A 16,535-nucleotide genomic window follows, 5' to 3' on the forward strand; every position below is an offset into this window, starting at 1 on the left:
TTTTAATGTTTTTATGAGCTTCGAACATAAAACAAACTAAATAACGGTGTTTATTACAGATAATTGAAATAAACATAGTAATTATTTTAAAATATCAACTTTTTGCCGTAAAAGGCGTTGCCAGAGTGCATAGTAAGTGCGTCGAGGCACGCAAAATATTAAGAAGCATAACGGCATTTTGAGTCAATTAAAAATACAACAATTAAAACGTTCCATTATACGGAATGGCATTTCGCACAAAATTTACACGAACCTACGATTTGATGCGAAAGTAATTGGAGACTTATAAAAAATTATGACTCACATTTTCCCTACAGTGCACTGAAAGTTGAGCGCGAACCACAAAATGGAGAGTAGAGTGCAAATATGCCAACATAAAAAGTCGTCACCTTAAGTTTTTCTTGATATAATATGCATATATATATATATTTATTCGAAATTTAAAATTACTCGAGTATTAGCTGTCTACTCAAAATATTACCCAAGCTCAAGTATTAACCTGGCAAAATAGTTCGGATGTGACAAACTTGGGAATTTGGTTAATTTCCCTGCTTTTATCACTACATGCTACCAAACCCTTTATTTTCTATTTTCCAAATATGACAGTTTTGGTTATTAATGCCTGTAGTCAATGTGAGATCCATTCGAAGATATTCCACACTTGACCGGCTTATAAGGTTGATGCCTTGTATCAAATTGCTCATAAAGCCATTTATTAATCGAAAAATTGAGCTGTTTACAAATTCGTTGAGGCGGGTAATGTCTGTGTGAATGCGGAGATGTTGCAACGCCAGGTTTGCAGAGGCTGAAGAAAAGAGCAGATGATTCATAAAACTTGCACAATTTGCATCCCACTGCATTTTCAACCTTACAACCTGAGTGCTTATTGGACAATGTTAAGTGCATTGCGACAAGTTGAACTTTGCTAAGAGCAAACAATTCAGTCGATCTCTTGTAGGCCAAAAGTATCTCGAAATCGCACAGAAGCTGGCCGTCGGCCAACACCGGCTAAGCACACGCGTGGTCAATAGATCCAGTGCCAGAACGCAAGATCACAACGGAGATCCAACTCATTTCCACTTCGATATGAGCGGGGTACGGATGCTCCTCTTGCTAGCTCATCGGCTTTGCAGTTTTTCGCTATAACCATGCAATCAAATGAGTCTGATGATGAAGTAGCTTAATACTATTTTTAGCGAGGACGAATACTACATGACTAACTTTCAGCACACAGTTTGTGAGCTCAACGCTAGTGTCATCAGGGCGATTGCTCAAGGAGCTGCACTTCCGCACAGGAAACATATTGGAGAGCTCCTTACAGAAGACTCCTAGTCCTGAAAAAAGTCACAGCTCCTCTTCTCTAGCTACGTCTCGCCGTCCACATATCCTCGTTAGTATGTGAACGGAGAAACAACCACCAGAAGTAGCCTCTGTGACGCAGTGGTCTAAGTTTTCAGCGATGCAATTGAAAAAGCAGAGATGACTTTATATACCAAGTTTCTCTGAGCCTTAAAGCAACCTTCGTCTGACCTCCAAAGCCAAAATTTTGTATGAAGCGGTTAAAGATATTCGAATTACTTGAAGACAATGAAGGGTGTTCATGTAACTAAATTTAATAGACCTCTAAGGGTTATTTGTATGCACATATTTTTCCACATATGAAGGGAAGTAAAACCACCATGTTTTAATGATAAGAAATCTGGTTGTTTTGAAACAGATTTAGTAGGCGTATTGATAACCAAAGATTTTCTCAAGTGGCATCACTGATGCACTGGAGCTACAAATATGTGTAGAGTGGCATTAAGTTTCATTGTCGGTGTAGTCCGCAGTGCAACGCAAATGCCGATGCACTACTACTAGGTAAATTAGGAAACAAACTGAATTTACAATAATAACTTTTACTAACCATTTTTTCCATCTTATGAAAACTCTATGCCGCTTATTTGTAAAATTCGTCAAGTTGATAAACTTCACTTTCAGCTCACGTTCGGTTTAGTATTTGTCGTAGTTGGACTCATAGGAAAATTAGAATGCAGAAAAATATCAAAAAGTAAAGATATTTTGCCTTTAATGTAGTTAGGGGTGGGATTTGAAAGCTAACGGAATTAGAATTGAAACCGCTAAAAAGTAGTAGTTGATGTCCTGAATTTTTATATCAATGGTTCGATATTCGAATTATACTTTCGTTTCTTTTTAGTTTTCCGAGTTCAAATGTAATTTAAAATGTATATTGAATACTCCAGAATTTTTTTATACTCTTGCAACCAGTTGCTACAACTTAATATAATTTTGTACATCTAACGTGAAACTAATCGAGATGCGCCAGAAACGTAAAAATTTGCCGCCGGGATGGTATGACAAGTCTTTATAGGGACCGAGGTAAAAATTGGACTTTGGACGTAGCACCGACCACTTTATGGGGAAATATATACCACAATTAAAATTCCACTTGGTTTTTACTTTCCAGTACACAAATCAAGAAGCAATTAATATAATGGGATTAAGCGGTGTACGAATAATGTCTTTAGTGTATGCCACCTTATGAGCAAAAATTTTTCAAATCCAACCAAAAGTGTTCAATAGAGTGATTCAAAAAAAAATTTTTTTTTCGTTTGGTACTCGGAAAAATAGGTTCCCAGACACCTCTAAGAAAGCCTCTCCAAACATGAGTTTTTAATTGTAACGGGAAGGTCCTTCTACATACAGTTTTCCATTTTTTCTTATTATCAGATAGAAAAATTTATATCTCGCTTCCAACTATGTACTTGGAAAAATATCCTGTTCCTTAGATTTTGTAGTGAATTGAATGCTCTAAAAAAAAAGGTCTATTATGATTTTTTCGTAAGTCCAAACGTTTAAAAGATATTAACAGTTAAAGTTTGATTATTTTTGGGAAAATTTTTTATTTCTTATGAATTTTATAACTCAATGAAAAAAATTTATTATGAATGGTGAGACTTATAGGCTTTCTTGGAGGTGTCTAGGAACCTATTTTTCAGAGTACTAAACAAAAAAAATTTTGTTTTTGATCCACCTTAATGCATTGATGTTTGACAATGAATATCTCGTATACGCTTAACTTAATCGAAAAATCATATGGGACCATTTTTATAGAGCAGTAAATTTTCTACAAAACTATGAGTTTCATCATTCATAATAATTTTTTTTCATTGAGTTATAAAATTCATAAGAAATAAAAAATTGTCACAAAAATAATCAAATTTTAACTGTTAATATCTTTTAAACGTTTGGGTTTACGAAAAAATCATCATAGACCTTTTTTGTAGAGCATTCAATTTACTACAAAATCTAAGGAACAAGATATTTTTTCAAGTAGTTGGAAGCGAGATATAAATTTTTCTATCTGATAATAAGAAAAAATAGAAAACTGTATGTAGAAGGACCTTCCCGTTACAATTAAAAACTCATGTTTGGAGAGGCTTTCTTAGAGGTGTCTAGGAACCTATTTTTCCGAGTTTTTTTTTGAATCATTTGTTCTAGTGTTCAATCAGAAGCCTTTGAAAATAATTTTTGCTGGTAGATGAAATAAAGAAAAAACATCTTTGAATCACTTTTCAAGTGTTTAGTGGCCAGAAAGTAAAGAATTTAGCAAACATGACTGTTAAAAAATTTTACTTACGATTATTTGAATAAAAATTAAAGTGTTTTATATATATTAGGTCAAAATAAGGAGAAAAAATAAATGGTTTAAATAGAAACAATGCATTTAGGGGTTTATATATAGAGGTTTCAGACAGTCTCATAAAGTTATAAGTTATAACGAAGCGAAATCATAGCGTTGAAAATTGTAGTTGCGCCAACACATTTTTGTATGCAATACAGCAACAATTTTTTTAAACAAGTCTCAATTTACGATAATTATATTTTGGGCATAAGAAGGTAAGTGCACACCAAATTTTGTGAAAGAAACATTTTTTTGTACAGAAAAACCCAAAAACTGGGTTATGTGAATTTTTTACATAAATTTAGAAGATATCTGAAAAAATTTGTTTATAGAAGATTTTGAGCTTTTAATTACATACAAAATTGCTATATAGTTTTTTCCTATAAAACTTGTAGTTTTGCCCGAAATTCATAACCCTTAATGTCTTCCCGACTCCAAATCGCCCGAAAATTATTTTTCCGTAATGAGTGTTATTTTATTTTCGCTTCCTATGGGTTTCATCTTGTTACGATTTATTTGTTTTAAAAATTTATCCCCCCGGTCTAATAAATTTGCTCATCTCGTGCTTAGGACCATACGTTGTGCAACGAGGTCTAACAACGACTTCTAGTTTTTTAATCTGTTCAAAAATCAAATTTTGCCAGAATAAAAACGACCACAATTTTGAGAAAAATTTAATTTTTGTTTAGAAAATATTTTAATTTTGTCAATGTTTGATTTTTTTCGACCATAAGTCATTGTAAGGACAATATCTTACCTCAATTGTACATTTGCAGTTATTTTAACTGACTTTCTCAAAATCCAATCATCAAAGTCCAACTAAGATTGTCAACATATGTGTGTACAATATTTGAAAAAATTTCCTTAAAAAATGATTAAAATATTTAAATTCTATATGAAAAGCGGCATATGAGCATCACTTTGAAATCCTGCAGCAAAATAATATTTTCTTCACATATAGCATACATATTCACATTTAACCGGAAGTCTTATGTACTGCCAAAATATTTACCTTTAGCTCACTTAAGAAGCATTTAGTACTCCGCTTAAGCTCAAGGCATCCAAATTGCTTCCAAAAAGCCGAATTAAAAAACAGAAATTGGCAAATATTGAAGCAAGCAAATGTAACCGGTTAAGATTACATTGAGATTGTGAAAGATGGAAAAAATTAGATTTCAGGACATTTAAAGGCTGTTTACTCAATGCCTTAGTATGTAGTTTTGAATGTGCGTATAAACTGAACACTTAAGAAACACGTACATATGTCGACACACACTCGCATGTACGCAAACAGCCACGTTAGGCCAATCATTTTCAGATTGCCAAGTCGGCCTTGATTCGCAACAAGCATATCCTACAACGCATTGCACCTTCCGCTTTAAGCCAAATACAAACAGGCAGAGTTTACTCTGCAGCACGTCGTGTCTGCTAGTTGAGCCACATACGCGCCAATGTCGTGTCTGTTTTGAAAGTGGGCATACACGTATGTACATATGTAACTACTTCAGTTCTTTTTCTTCGCTAATTTCTCTTTCCATCAACTTTCGCTTGCATTCTTTGCCTCATTGTAAGTGTTGGCCTAACTTAGTTTGCCAAAGAATTTCAAGTTGTAGGCATGATAGCTTTCCAACTGACGACTTGCATAACCTAAACGCTGTTTCGCTCACTTAACCCACCGGAGGTACATATCTACATTTTACTAGGTACTTAAGCGATACAGATAGCAACTAGTTGTAAACTAGTAATAACTAGTTTGAGCTACAAGTCCATTTAGACAACAGTCTGTCTATTTTCCATACAAGCAACTGGCTTTTTTTCTAGTTGATATCCTATTTGATTATACTTGCCTCTATTCGATCAGAAATAAATTAGTTTCATACCAGACAAAAAATAAATAATTATGAAGTCAAATTACTATCGACTCGTCCTTCTTTATTTCATCTTTTGAACTTTACTCTCTCCCAAAAAACTTTAGTTATTCATTTAAGCTCAAAACAAGAGTTTTTGTGAATTATATGAGATAACTAGCATAAACACTTCTCATGTTATCCCTCTTGGATTATGCAATTTTTTGTGAGTTATACCAGTTGCTGTTCGATACGCCATCTTTCAGAGTTTTTCGTATCAAATAATGTCTACTCTTTAGACGCAGTGCGATTTCAAGCGAGAGATTAGTTTAATGCTGCACTGCAGTGTTCTTCTGGTAGTGTAGCCAAAACCAAAGTACAGCGGAAGCAAGGCAGCGTAACAAAATTACGGTTATCTACTTGTAGATGCATTCAGCAAATTCGAAACGATATGTATTTGTGCATTATAAAGCGTTTTGTAAATATCCTGCAAGAGGATGGTCGTTGTAAAGTTTGGACATACACAAGTAAAGTAAAATTAGCTTTATTCGGCATTTCTGCACATTTATATACAAATTCTGGAACTAATTATAATCAAGTTCGTTTTTGCATCAGTTAAATTCCGCCTACTAACAGTCTGTAGTTGTTATTCAGTAAATCAATAAGGAATCAGATTTTTGTTTGGCAGCGCAATCAATGGAACTTTGGAAAAAATGTTGACCGCTAGATTAGAAAATAGCTGCTAAAATGCTTCGTGTACTTATAATTATGCCCTGAACAAGGAACATTAAATTTGCCGGGAAACTTGCAATGGTAGAGATATTGATCTGAAATTTTGCAGACGTTCTTTTCGCCACAAGAAGCTTTCCATATGTCGGAACCACTAACAGATGAGCTTCCATGCAAATCGGATAATATAAGTAAAAGCCATGTATGGAAAACTTTCTTATTTGACAAGATAGCCATCGAAAGTTTCCAAGTAACGACTATAATCTCACCATTTGTACCAATGAAACCAGTATAATATAAAGCATTCAAACAGACGATAATAAACAAGATAGCGACATTTAAATATAATTTTATCAGGGGTGATCCAGTAGCCCATTTCTGGCTCAATGGGATCACCTAAACAAGTCAAAATTGCCGCATTTGCGCACAAAGAGCAACCTGAAGAAGATTGGCAAACATTTTACGTCAACATTTGATGACAGCATATAAAATACAGCTAAAGAACTGTTTTTTTTTATTTCGACATAATATAATACATTCATGATCAGGCCCATTTCTGGCTCAATGGGTACCTAAACAAGCAAAATTGCCGCATTTGGTACAAAGAGCAACCTGAAGAGATTCAAAAGGTGCCATTTGATCCAGAAAAAACAACACTAAAGATGTTTTTTTTTATTTCGCATAATATAATACATTCATGTAATTCATGGTTGCCTAAGATCTTTCGTATTTTCTTAGTCCTTCAACCCCTGCTCAGCTTCTTGATGCACCCCGATTAACAATAAAACAAACTCAGGAGCATGTAGAAAATTTTTAAATTCCAAACTTGTTCAATAATCTTTTAATTCGCTAATACCATGAACATATTCACAAAGCTCAAATCTATTATGGGCTATAAATATTTTTAGCTATAACATAGTAGCTAGAGTATATGAAACATTTCAAGCATAGATGCTCTTTTTAAATGATTTCATATTTCGTAAACACTTATTGTTTTTGTAAGGATGTGTGTTTATATTGTGGACTTACCGTTAGTTGATTGTAGTCTATGCAAGACTGTTTTCTTCGAAATTTCGTGTTCTTTATTATTGTTTTGTTATTTTATTTTGGTGTTTTAGGTTGTGTCATTAATCGCGATAAACCGCATAAATTTTCATTGTAACTTCATTAACTTGTTCTGAATAACTGTAAAAACAACAAATTGTTGAATCGGATACTAATGCTAGTAAATCTTATCGTTGCTTGCTATTTTTCTACAGTTTATTTCTATTAAACACTCAGTACGTCTTGTCGTATATTAAGGGGCATAAAACTAAAAATTTGTAAATCTAAGAAACATTGTAATAACTACATATTTGAAATGATAATAAAACTGATGAATGATGAGCACAAGCTTTTATATTAAAAAATAATAATAATATTGACTAAAAATATTAAAATTAAGGAACTTTTCCGGAAACATAAAGCCTGCAGCCAAATTTTTAAGCGAAATTAACTTAAGTGAATTTCACGGAAGTAAGGCTTTCCGCATTCCAGGTGCATGCCCTCAAATCATAGGCCTAAGTCCGACGATGGAGCAGATGAAGATGATGAAGTTCGAATAGCAATTACCCGCCTGAAGTACAACACAGCGGCGGGGGCCGATGGATTGCCGGCCGAGCTATCCAAACACGGCGGCGAGGAACTGATAAGGAACATGCACCAGCTTCTTTGTAAAATATGATCGGACGAAAGCATGTCAAACGATTGGAACTTAAGGGTGCTCTGCCCAAACCACAAAACGGGAGACCGCACAATCTGCGCCAACTACCGTGGGATAAGCCTCTTTAACATCGCGTATAAGGTTCTATCGAGCGTATTGTGTGAAAGATTAAAGCACACCGTCAACAAATTGATTGGACCTAATCAGTGTGCCTTCAGCCCTGGGAAATCAACAACCGACCAGATATTCACCATGCGCCCAATCTTGGAAAAGACCCGTGAAAGGAGAATCGACACACACCACCTCTTCGTCGATTTCGAAGCTACTTTCGACAGCACGAAAAAGATGCCGCGATGTCTGAATTTGGTATCCCCGCAAAACTAATACGGCTGTATAAGCTGACGTTGAAAAACACAAAAAGCTCCGTTAGGATCGGAAAGGATCTCTCCGAGCCGTTCGATAACAAACGAGGTTTCAGACAAGGCGACTCCCTATCGTGCGACTTCTTCAATCTGCTGCTGGGGAAAATAGTTCTAGCTTCAGAACTCGCGCCGTTAGTTCTGTTTTCACCAGACTGGACAAGGAAGCAAAGAAAATGGGTCTGGTACAGCTGCTAGCGAAATATCTCCTGTCATGAAACAAACAGTCGTCGCACTCTCGACTTGTCACTCACGTCACTGTTGACCGTCATAACTTTGAATTCGTACATAAGTTCGCCTATCTTGGAACCAGCATTAACTGTAACAACAATGTCAGCCTGGAAATCCGACGCAGGATAACTCTTGCCAACGGTTGTTACTTCGGAGTGAGTAGGCAATTGAGCAGTAAAGTACTCTTTTGACGAACAAGAACCAAACTCTATAAGTCACTCATAATTCCCGTCCTGCTATATGGTACAGAGGCTTGGACGATGACAACAACTGATGAGTCGACGCTGCGAGTTTTCGAGAGAAAGGTTTTGCGAAAGATTTATGGTTCTTTGCGCTTTGGCCATGATGAATATTGCATTCGATGGAACGATGAGCTGTATGAGATATACACCGACATTGACATAGTTCAGCGAATTAAAAGACAGCGGCTACGCTGGCTAGGTCATGTTGTCCGAATGGACGAAAACACTCTAGCTCTGAAAGTATTCGACGGAGTACCCGCAGGTGGAAGCAGAGGAAAAGGAAGACCTCCACTCCGTTGAAAGGACCAGGTGGAGAAGGACTTGGCTTCGCTTGGAATATCCAATTGGCGCCACGTAGCGAAAAGAAGAAACGACAGGCGCGCTGTTGTTAACTCGGCTATAATCGCGTAACCGGTGTCTACGCCAGTAAAGAAGAAGAAAAAGGATTTCCGCAGCTTCTCGATGTAATACTTTATTCTACAAGCCGTTCCTTCAATTTGAACTTCACTTTTTGAAAGTCTACAAATAATACTAGTAAGTAAACAATAGCTTATATTATATTTTTAGTAAGTGATAAGTGTAATTGCAACTTTGGGTTGTAAAGCGTATGTAGTCATTTATTTAATTAGATATAATATTGTTTTAGACAGATATTCTAATATAACAATTCAACAAATGTTAAAAAAATCATTAAAAATTAGTAATTCTAACTAAGTTTAAGTAAATATTTTTTCTTTCAATAAAGTGTATATAATTTTCCAACTTAAATTATGATCTCTATGATCATGCAATTGTTGGATAAATATGAGTTATACACATAGTGAAATAAATATTAATTTAGTTTAAAAACTAAAAGGAAATCATAATATTTATTGCTTTAAACCATGTTATTAATTAAGATCTCTCCTGAGCATACATACAAGTGATTTACACATTCCGTGTTGCTCATACGACATGGTGTACTTATTAATACTAAACATTTCATGCATAAATTTAAATGCAAATAACTTTTAAATGAAAGCTTTCTGAAAAAAATTTAACAGATGTTTTTTTTTTGAGTGAAAAATTTTATGTTCGAGTATCATTTTTTTTTAAATTGCACATTTTGCTTTATTGCAAAATGTCAAAAAATCCCAAACAGCTATATAAAATATAAGGGAAAATAAAATGATTTAGGCACGGCTAAAATTGAAAGTAAAAAACTTATTTTTAGTGGACGCCCCTATTTAAGGCAAAACCTATGAGAAAAAAAAACAAAAAATTCTCAAATTGGGAAATAAAGGACATCATGCAGTTATAGCTTTGACTTTACTCAAATAGTGAAATCATCTTTTTTTCGTTTTAAATAAATTTCAAGTGTTTTTAAGGCATACAAATTCTAAATTTTGTACCGTTGCAGAAACTTGACATGTTGCAATTTTAAAAACCTGCTCATAATTTAATAGTGTTCATTGCACTAATTCTTAATTTCGATTAGATTGTTGAAAATAATAAAGTGTTATATATATTTAAAAAAATTTAAGTCAACATTTTTTCTATTTACGTATTTTTATAATAATTAAAGAAAAATTGCAAATTTATTATGTAATCGAAAATTTAATTTTTATAATCATAATTAATTTGATAAATTAAAATACTTGAAAAATAATTATTTAACAAAACTATTGTTCAAATTATATAATCATTAAATTAAATTTTTTAATTAAATTAATTTTTATAATTTTAATTAATTTAATAAACTAAATACTGGAAAAATAATAGTGAATAAGTTTTACAATTCGAATCATACAATAATTAAATTTAGTTTTAACAGTAGTAATTAATTTAAAAAATTATAATATTTAAAAATTTAATTAATCTTTTCTTCTCGCTCTAAATTTTTAATATTAAATAAAGTTTTTATAATGGTAAATAATTTAATAAATTAAAATATTGGAAAACATAGTTTTAAAATAACTTTATTGTTCAAATTATGCAATAATTAAATTTAATTTTTGAAATTCTAATTAATTTAGGGAACTGAAATATTGAAGAAAATAAAAGAAATTTTAATGTTCGAGTCATATAAAAAAAAATTAAATTAAGTTTAAACAATAAATAGTTACTAATTAAAACAAAAATTAAAATACTTAAAAATTTAGTTAAACAATTTTTATCGTTCTAAGTCTTTAATAATTAAATTTAATTTTTATAATGTTAATTAATTTAATAAATTAATGTATTGAAAAAAATTCAAATAATTTACAATTTTTAAATTTCTAATAATATATAAATAAATTTAATTTTAACAAATGGTAATTAATTAAAAAAAATTAAAATATTTAAAAATTTAATTCAACTATTTTCATCGTTCTAAGTCTTTAGTAATTAAATTTAAATTTATTAAATTATTTACCATTATAAAGTAAATAATTTAATAAATTTAGACATTGGAAAAAAATAATTGAAAAAATTTTATTGTTCTGCTTATAAAATGATCAAATTTAATTTTTATAATGCTAATTTATTTAAAAAACTAATATATTGAAAAAAAAAACAAATAATTAAAAAGTTCTAATCATGTAATAAATTTAAATAAAATTAGCTTTAACAATAGTAATTAATTTAAATACTTTAATTTTATATTGGTAATTAATTAAGTAAATTAAAATATTGGAAAAAATTTTATTATTTTGTTCTAATTACATATTGATTAAATTTAGTTTTTATAAGAGTAATAAATTAAAAAAAAAATATTGGAAAAAAATTAATTTTTGTTCTTCTAATTGTTTTATATTTTAGTTAGAACTAATTTCGATAACATTAATTAATTTTAAAAAATTAAAACTTAAAAAAAATAGTTTAAAGTTTTTACTATTCAATTTTATTAATTAGATATAATTTTTTATTAGTAATTCATTTTAAAAATTTATTGTTTACTTATACAAACTTTTATTGCAATTAATAAGAAACGAAATATTTTGAATCCGTTTTAACTTTTAGTTCTAAAAATTTTCTATTTTTTTTATAAACATAGCAACTACTCCATGAAACCAATAATCATTAAATGTTACTCATAATTAAAAATTTTTCTATATAAAAAGTCCTAAAAGTGTTTCATATCTTTTAATCAATATATATGTATGTCACAAATAATATTTGCTATATTTGCAAAATCGTTATTAATAGCTTTCCACAGCACAAGTTTGACTAGCAACAGTTTGCTGTGAGTACATATTAACTCAATTTTGCGAACGAGTTACTCATACGCGCTGGTGGCCCCACAGCACAATCAGGAAATTTCCGCTTGCGCAAAATGCTTCGCTTGGGCCAAGCACATGCCCTTGCAACAGTATAGCGCAGAAAGTAAGGAATAAAGTACGAAATAAAGCAGTCAATGAGAAGACAATAATAAAACAGCGAGGAAGAGCTTCAATAAAGTTAAACGAAACAAAAAATAAGGACGTCTTCCGTCTTCACTGCTAACTGTGCGCCTACCTACACAGCGAACGAGCGTGTTTGCCGGCCGACCGGCAGATTCGCGCTTAGCTTTCACACGAATGCCGCTAGCGGCCTTTTACCTTTTCCCGTTGCTGCCCTGTCCCTTGGCAATAACATAACTAACTTAAATGGCCTAACTTAACAGTTAACTGCCGCTCAGCTGAGATCGAACTAAGCACACTTCTTATCAACACTGTTAAATGCAACTACTACAAACACTATTGTGCCGTTAGCAATGTTTGTTGTTGCGCTAAAAGCGACTACATATTAGCACACACTGCGACACGTCAATTATTTTGGCAATTCGATATTTCTTTGTGAGTTTTCATTTAGCGAAATCGTAGTTCGCATTGAATTTGCATTTCGTATTATAATTATTTACAAGAGTTGTGCGATTGCTCGGCTTGTATTGCGTTGCACTGTAACACTGTAAGTGATTAATATTTGCTGGTTGTCGTTGCAAATTGCCTTAGCGCTGCTGCGGTTGCGTCCTTACTGGCGGAGCGTTCACGTTCAACTGAAGTGTGCAAGCGATTTGATGCAACTGTGAGCTGCGTGTGCAGCGAGTTGCAATTTACCATGCCACGCGCGCAAAGCACACACACACTCGCACACACGTAGGCCTGGCCGTATGTAAATACAATGCTGCATCATATTGTAAATAACCAGCTTTGCCACTTGCCATTTACCGTTCGCTGCGCGTGGCTATTTGTGGCATTTACTTGTCGCGTTGCCATGTAGTGGTGGCGCTAGCATTGCGTCTCACTCCTATCTAATGCGATTGCATTGTTGTATTTGTAAGCAACACCTTACACATGGTTGAAGCGTTGCTCACACAATGCATGTTGCAACTGTTTACTTGCACTTGGCTTTGGTGTTGTTGCCAGCAAATCGCAAAATCGTGTGCTTGCCACCAACGAGTGGCCAACATACGCCTGCAACTAAGCTGCCACTTACAGCGTGCAACATGCCACAAAGCGCAATGCTGTAGAGTTGTTGCTGCTACTGAAGTTCCAGCGAACTTCATGCAACATGCGCACATACACAACGCTAGCAGCGTGGCGAGCCACTCGTCACTCCATCGCTGACGTCATGCTGCCCTTTTCTGCCGTTAGCGCCAGTACATAGTGTGGCCAAGTGTTGATTGCAGGTCCATCTGCTGTTAACGACAGTGCAGCCGAGCAGCTATGTGCCGTTGCGGCAGTCGTAAAGTATGCAATGTAACTGTGTTTTACGAAGAGAACAACGGCAGCCACACTGCTGCGTTGCTTGCCTATTTGCCTTCGTATTTGTGTCAGTAGAATCAATGCTTGTAAGCTTTCGGCATTTACGAAGTACAAAAGCGTGCTAGGCAAAGAGAGTGCAGCTTGAGAGCATTTAACAGTGCTGAGAGCAGGCTGAAGTGTTGATGTATTCTCATAAATTTTACCAAGGTATTGGATTAAAAATAAACTTCGTAATATATCTGAGAAATTCAAACATTCTTAACCTTGACTGATATTCCCGACAAAATGCTATTTTCCCTACTAATCAGAAGGTATTATTTAGTAAGAGTTAATGATACACAAATTCCGCCGAAACTCGGCACTATTCCTAGTGTTTTATGTATAGGATATTCGTTGCGAAATAGATCTATCATTAAGTAGGTATACAATATTGATGCACTTTGAAGATATTGAACCATATTTTATATTTCAACAGAAATATTTATTATCGCCTTCGGAATATTCAACTTTTGAGTTAATATCAAAAACATTTCCATAAACCGAAAAAAGTCACATGGAGCCAAAAATGTGTTGAATACGGTACCTGAGCGATGAGTCTCGTTTCGTGTTTATTCAAAAGGACGATCATGGGACGTTGTATAATCGCTGTAAACAAAGTCAGATATTTTTTTTTACACAAAATCCGTCATTTGTGACGAACTGACGAAGACGCATTCAGGAAAGGTCTTGATGACTTCAACACTTATAATATATAACTCTGTTATTGACGATAACATCGAATAGGCAGTGATTATAAGTCGTTAAGCTGGCGACTTGGAAATCCCAAATTATCAAAACATTTCTTATGAATCAACCTAAAACAGCTCAATCTCTTAGAAAATTGACAGTGAGTAAAGTTCGGAAAAGAGATGCTTTACAACGAAGCTGAAAACCCTATTTTAAAGGCGATAGTATTTAAATGAATTATACAGTAATATTCTTCCTTTACTAGCTTAGACACCGCTTACGCGGCACGCAGCCGAATTAACTACAGCGCGCCAGTCCAGTTTCTTTTCGCTATTTGGCGCCACTTCAAGATACAAATCCAGCCAGATCCTTCTCCACCTGATCTCTCTCTTCTTCTTCCTTTGCATCCATCGATGGGAACTGAATCGAAAATTTTCAAAACTGGGGCAGCCGCTGTCTCTTAATTCGCTGAACTATGTCAATGTCGCTTTATATCTTATACATCTCATCGTTCCATCGACTGTGGAGAGGAAGAGGTGTTATGTGTCGATCTTCCTTGCATGGGTCTTTTCCGGTGGGCTTCAGTCTATCACACACTACGCTCGATAAGATCTTATATGCGATATTAAGGTGGCTTATCCCGTTTTGTGAATAGGACAAAGCACACTTAGATTCGCCGGGCATGTTTTCGTCTGATCATGCCTTGCAAAGAAGCTGATACATGCAACTTTTCAGTTCTTTGCCGCCGTATTTGAATAGATCGGCTGGTAATCATTCGAACCCTGCCATATTCGGGCAATTGAACACCAATTTCATCGTAATCGATTGACTAATCGGTTTCGCCATCTCCAGATGTTCACTGCCGTCCAGTAGACAAGAGAAGTGTCCCCTCCGTAACTTCAGTATACTCTGAACATTAGCCACAAGATCACCACTTTGGGACATTCCGTTATTCGGCACAGTTCGGCTTCTTCCACTTTTGTCCGCATATGCGTCTGACTCCCTCTTCAACTCTCGGGGTGGATCTTCATTTTGTGGTCGACCACAACATTACGAGGTAGGCTGCCCCCTTTCTCACCAACTCGACACGACAGTCCTCATCTTACTAGCTGTTCTTCTGCAATTTCCGAAAACCATTGGTCTCATTTGCAGCTGTACGTAAGGTGCTTGAAATTCCGTGCCACAGTTTCTTTATGGGAGCTTAGGATAAGTGCTCTCAGGGAGCAGTAGTGCAAGTCGAATAGAAAAGCGTTTAGCGATTGTGATTGGGATTGTAGCTTTTCGACGTCGTAACTTTATTGTGTTTGTTGGCGGCCGTGCTTTGTTGTACAGAAGCGGGTGCATATTTTCGATTCAATAAGATGGTGGTCCTCGGATCGTACGCACGTGAAGGACAAGGACATGTCGTCCATCTATCACAATATGTTCCGGAGACAGCCAAGTAGGTTAATGAATTTTTTGAGCTGGAATCTAGTACTGCAGGCAACCATATTTCGAGCACCAGCGAAGTCGATCAGCCTCAACCCAACTCTGATAAAAGACATTTTTGGTCACATCATCCTTTTCTTCCGTCGGGGCGTGGACGCAAATATGTGTTAAGTTCAAAGATTTTGCTGTTGCGGATTTGCGGATTGTGGGTAGGACTCGACGACTGAGTCTTTCTTCACCACGAATCTCACATGGCGATAAGAGCCGCATTAGGGAAGCGCATGTTTGGTTTTAAAAACTTTGAAAACTAAGTGTGGCCTATTCTTTAACTTCTTTATCCGTATAAAACTTTGCACGAATAGTGCCTTAAATATATGCCATCTTAAGTCTAAAAACTATTGGACCACAAGTACAAGTAGTCAAGCTTACAGATACTGAACATGTGGACTCCAGGGCCAATGCCAAAGAATATGGGTTAATGTGAAACATACATACAATGTAAATTAGGAGAAAACCCGTTTCTGATAATGGTTATCCAATTTTCATACTTCCAAGTGACTCTATATATCGGCCATTTCGTAAAATATACTAAAGTATATGTAGTTCTTGTTGAATCAAACCAATGTTTGCCTCAAGTACTCTAAGAAAACATATTTGATTGTTCTAAATATATGTCTAAGACCATTTTCTGCGCGTAATTTTAAGAATATCTTCCTGAAGTTTGAAAATGTGCGGTATGTTAAAATAATTTGCAGGCTGTGATTCTAGTTACCTCAACATGTGATAACCTAAAACCAGTATATTGGTGGAACTAGGAACT

The 16,535-nt window shown here is 34.5% G+C and overlaps 1 protein-coding gene across 5 annotated transcripts in view; it reads right to left on the reverse strand.

Annotated features, from left to right (window-relative positions):
• LOC126753090 (sex determination protein fruitless) overlaps positions 1-12,859 on the reverse strand; it is a 456,704-nt gene extending 443,845 nt beyond the window's left edge. Inside the window, exons 1-2 of one of the 5 annotated variants that reach the window (XM_050464324.1) lie at positions 12,333-12,857; positions 7,291-7,446 (exon numbers count right to left, since the gene is read on the reverse strand). The gene's annotated coding sequence lies outside the window, so the exon portion shown is untranslated. Of the gene's footprint in view, positions 1-7,290; positions 7,447-12,332 lie in introns of all 5 variants that reach the window. The other 4 variants (XM_050464314.1, XM_050464243.1, XM_050464235.1 and 1 more) reach the window with 4 other exon arrangements.
• Between the last annotated feature and the right edge of the window lie 3,676 nt (positions 12,860-16,535).

The sequence above is a fragment of the Bactrocera neohumeralis genome, chromosome 2, assembly GCF_024586455.1.
Source record: "Bactrocera neohumeralis isolate Rockhampton chromosome 2, APGP_CSIRO_Bneo_wtdbg2-racon-allhic-juicebox.fasta_v2, whole genome shotgun sequence".
NCBI lineage: Eukaryota > Metazoa > Arthropoda > Insecta > Diptera > Tephritidae > Bactrocera > Bactrocera neohumeralis.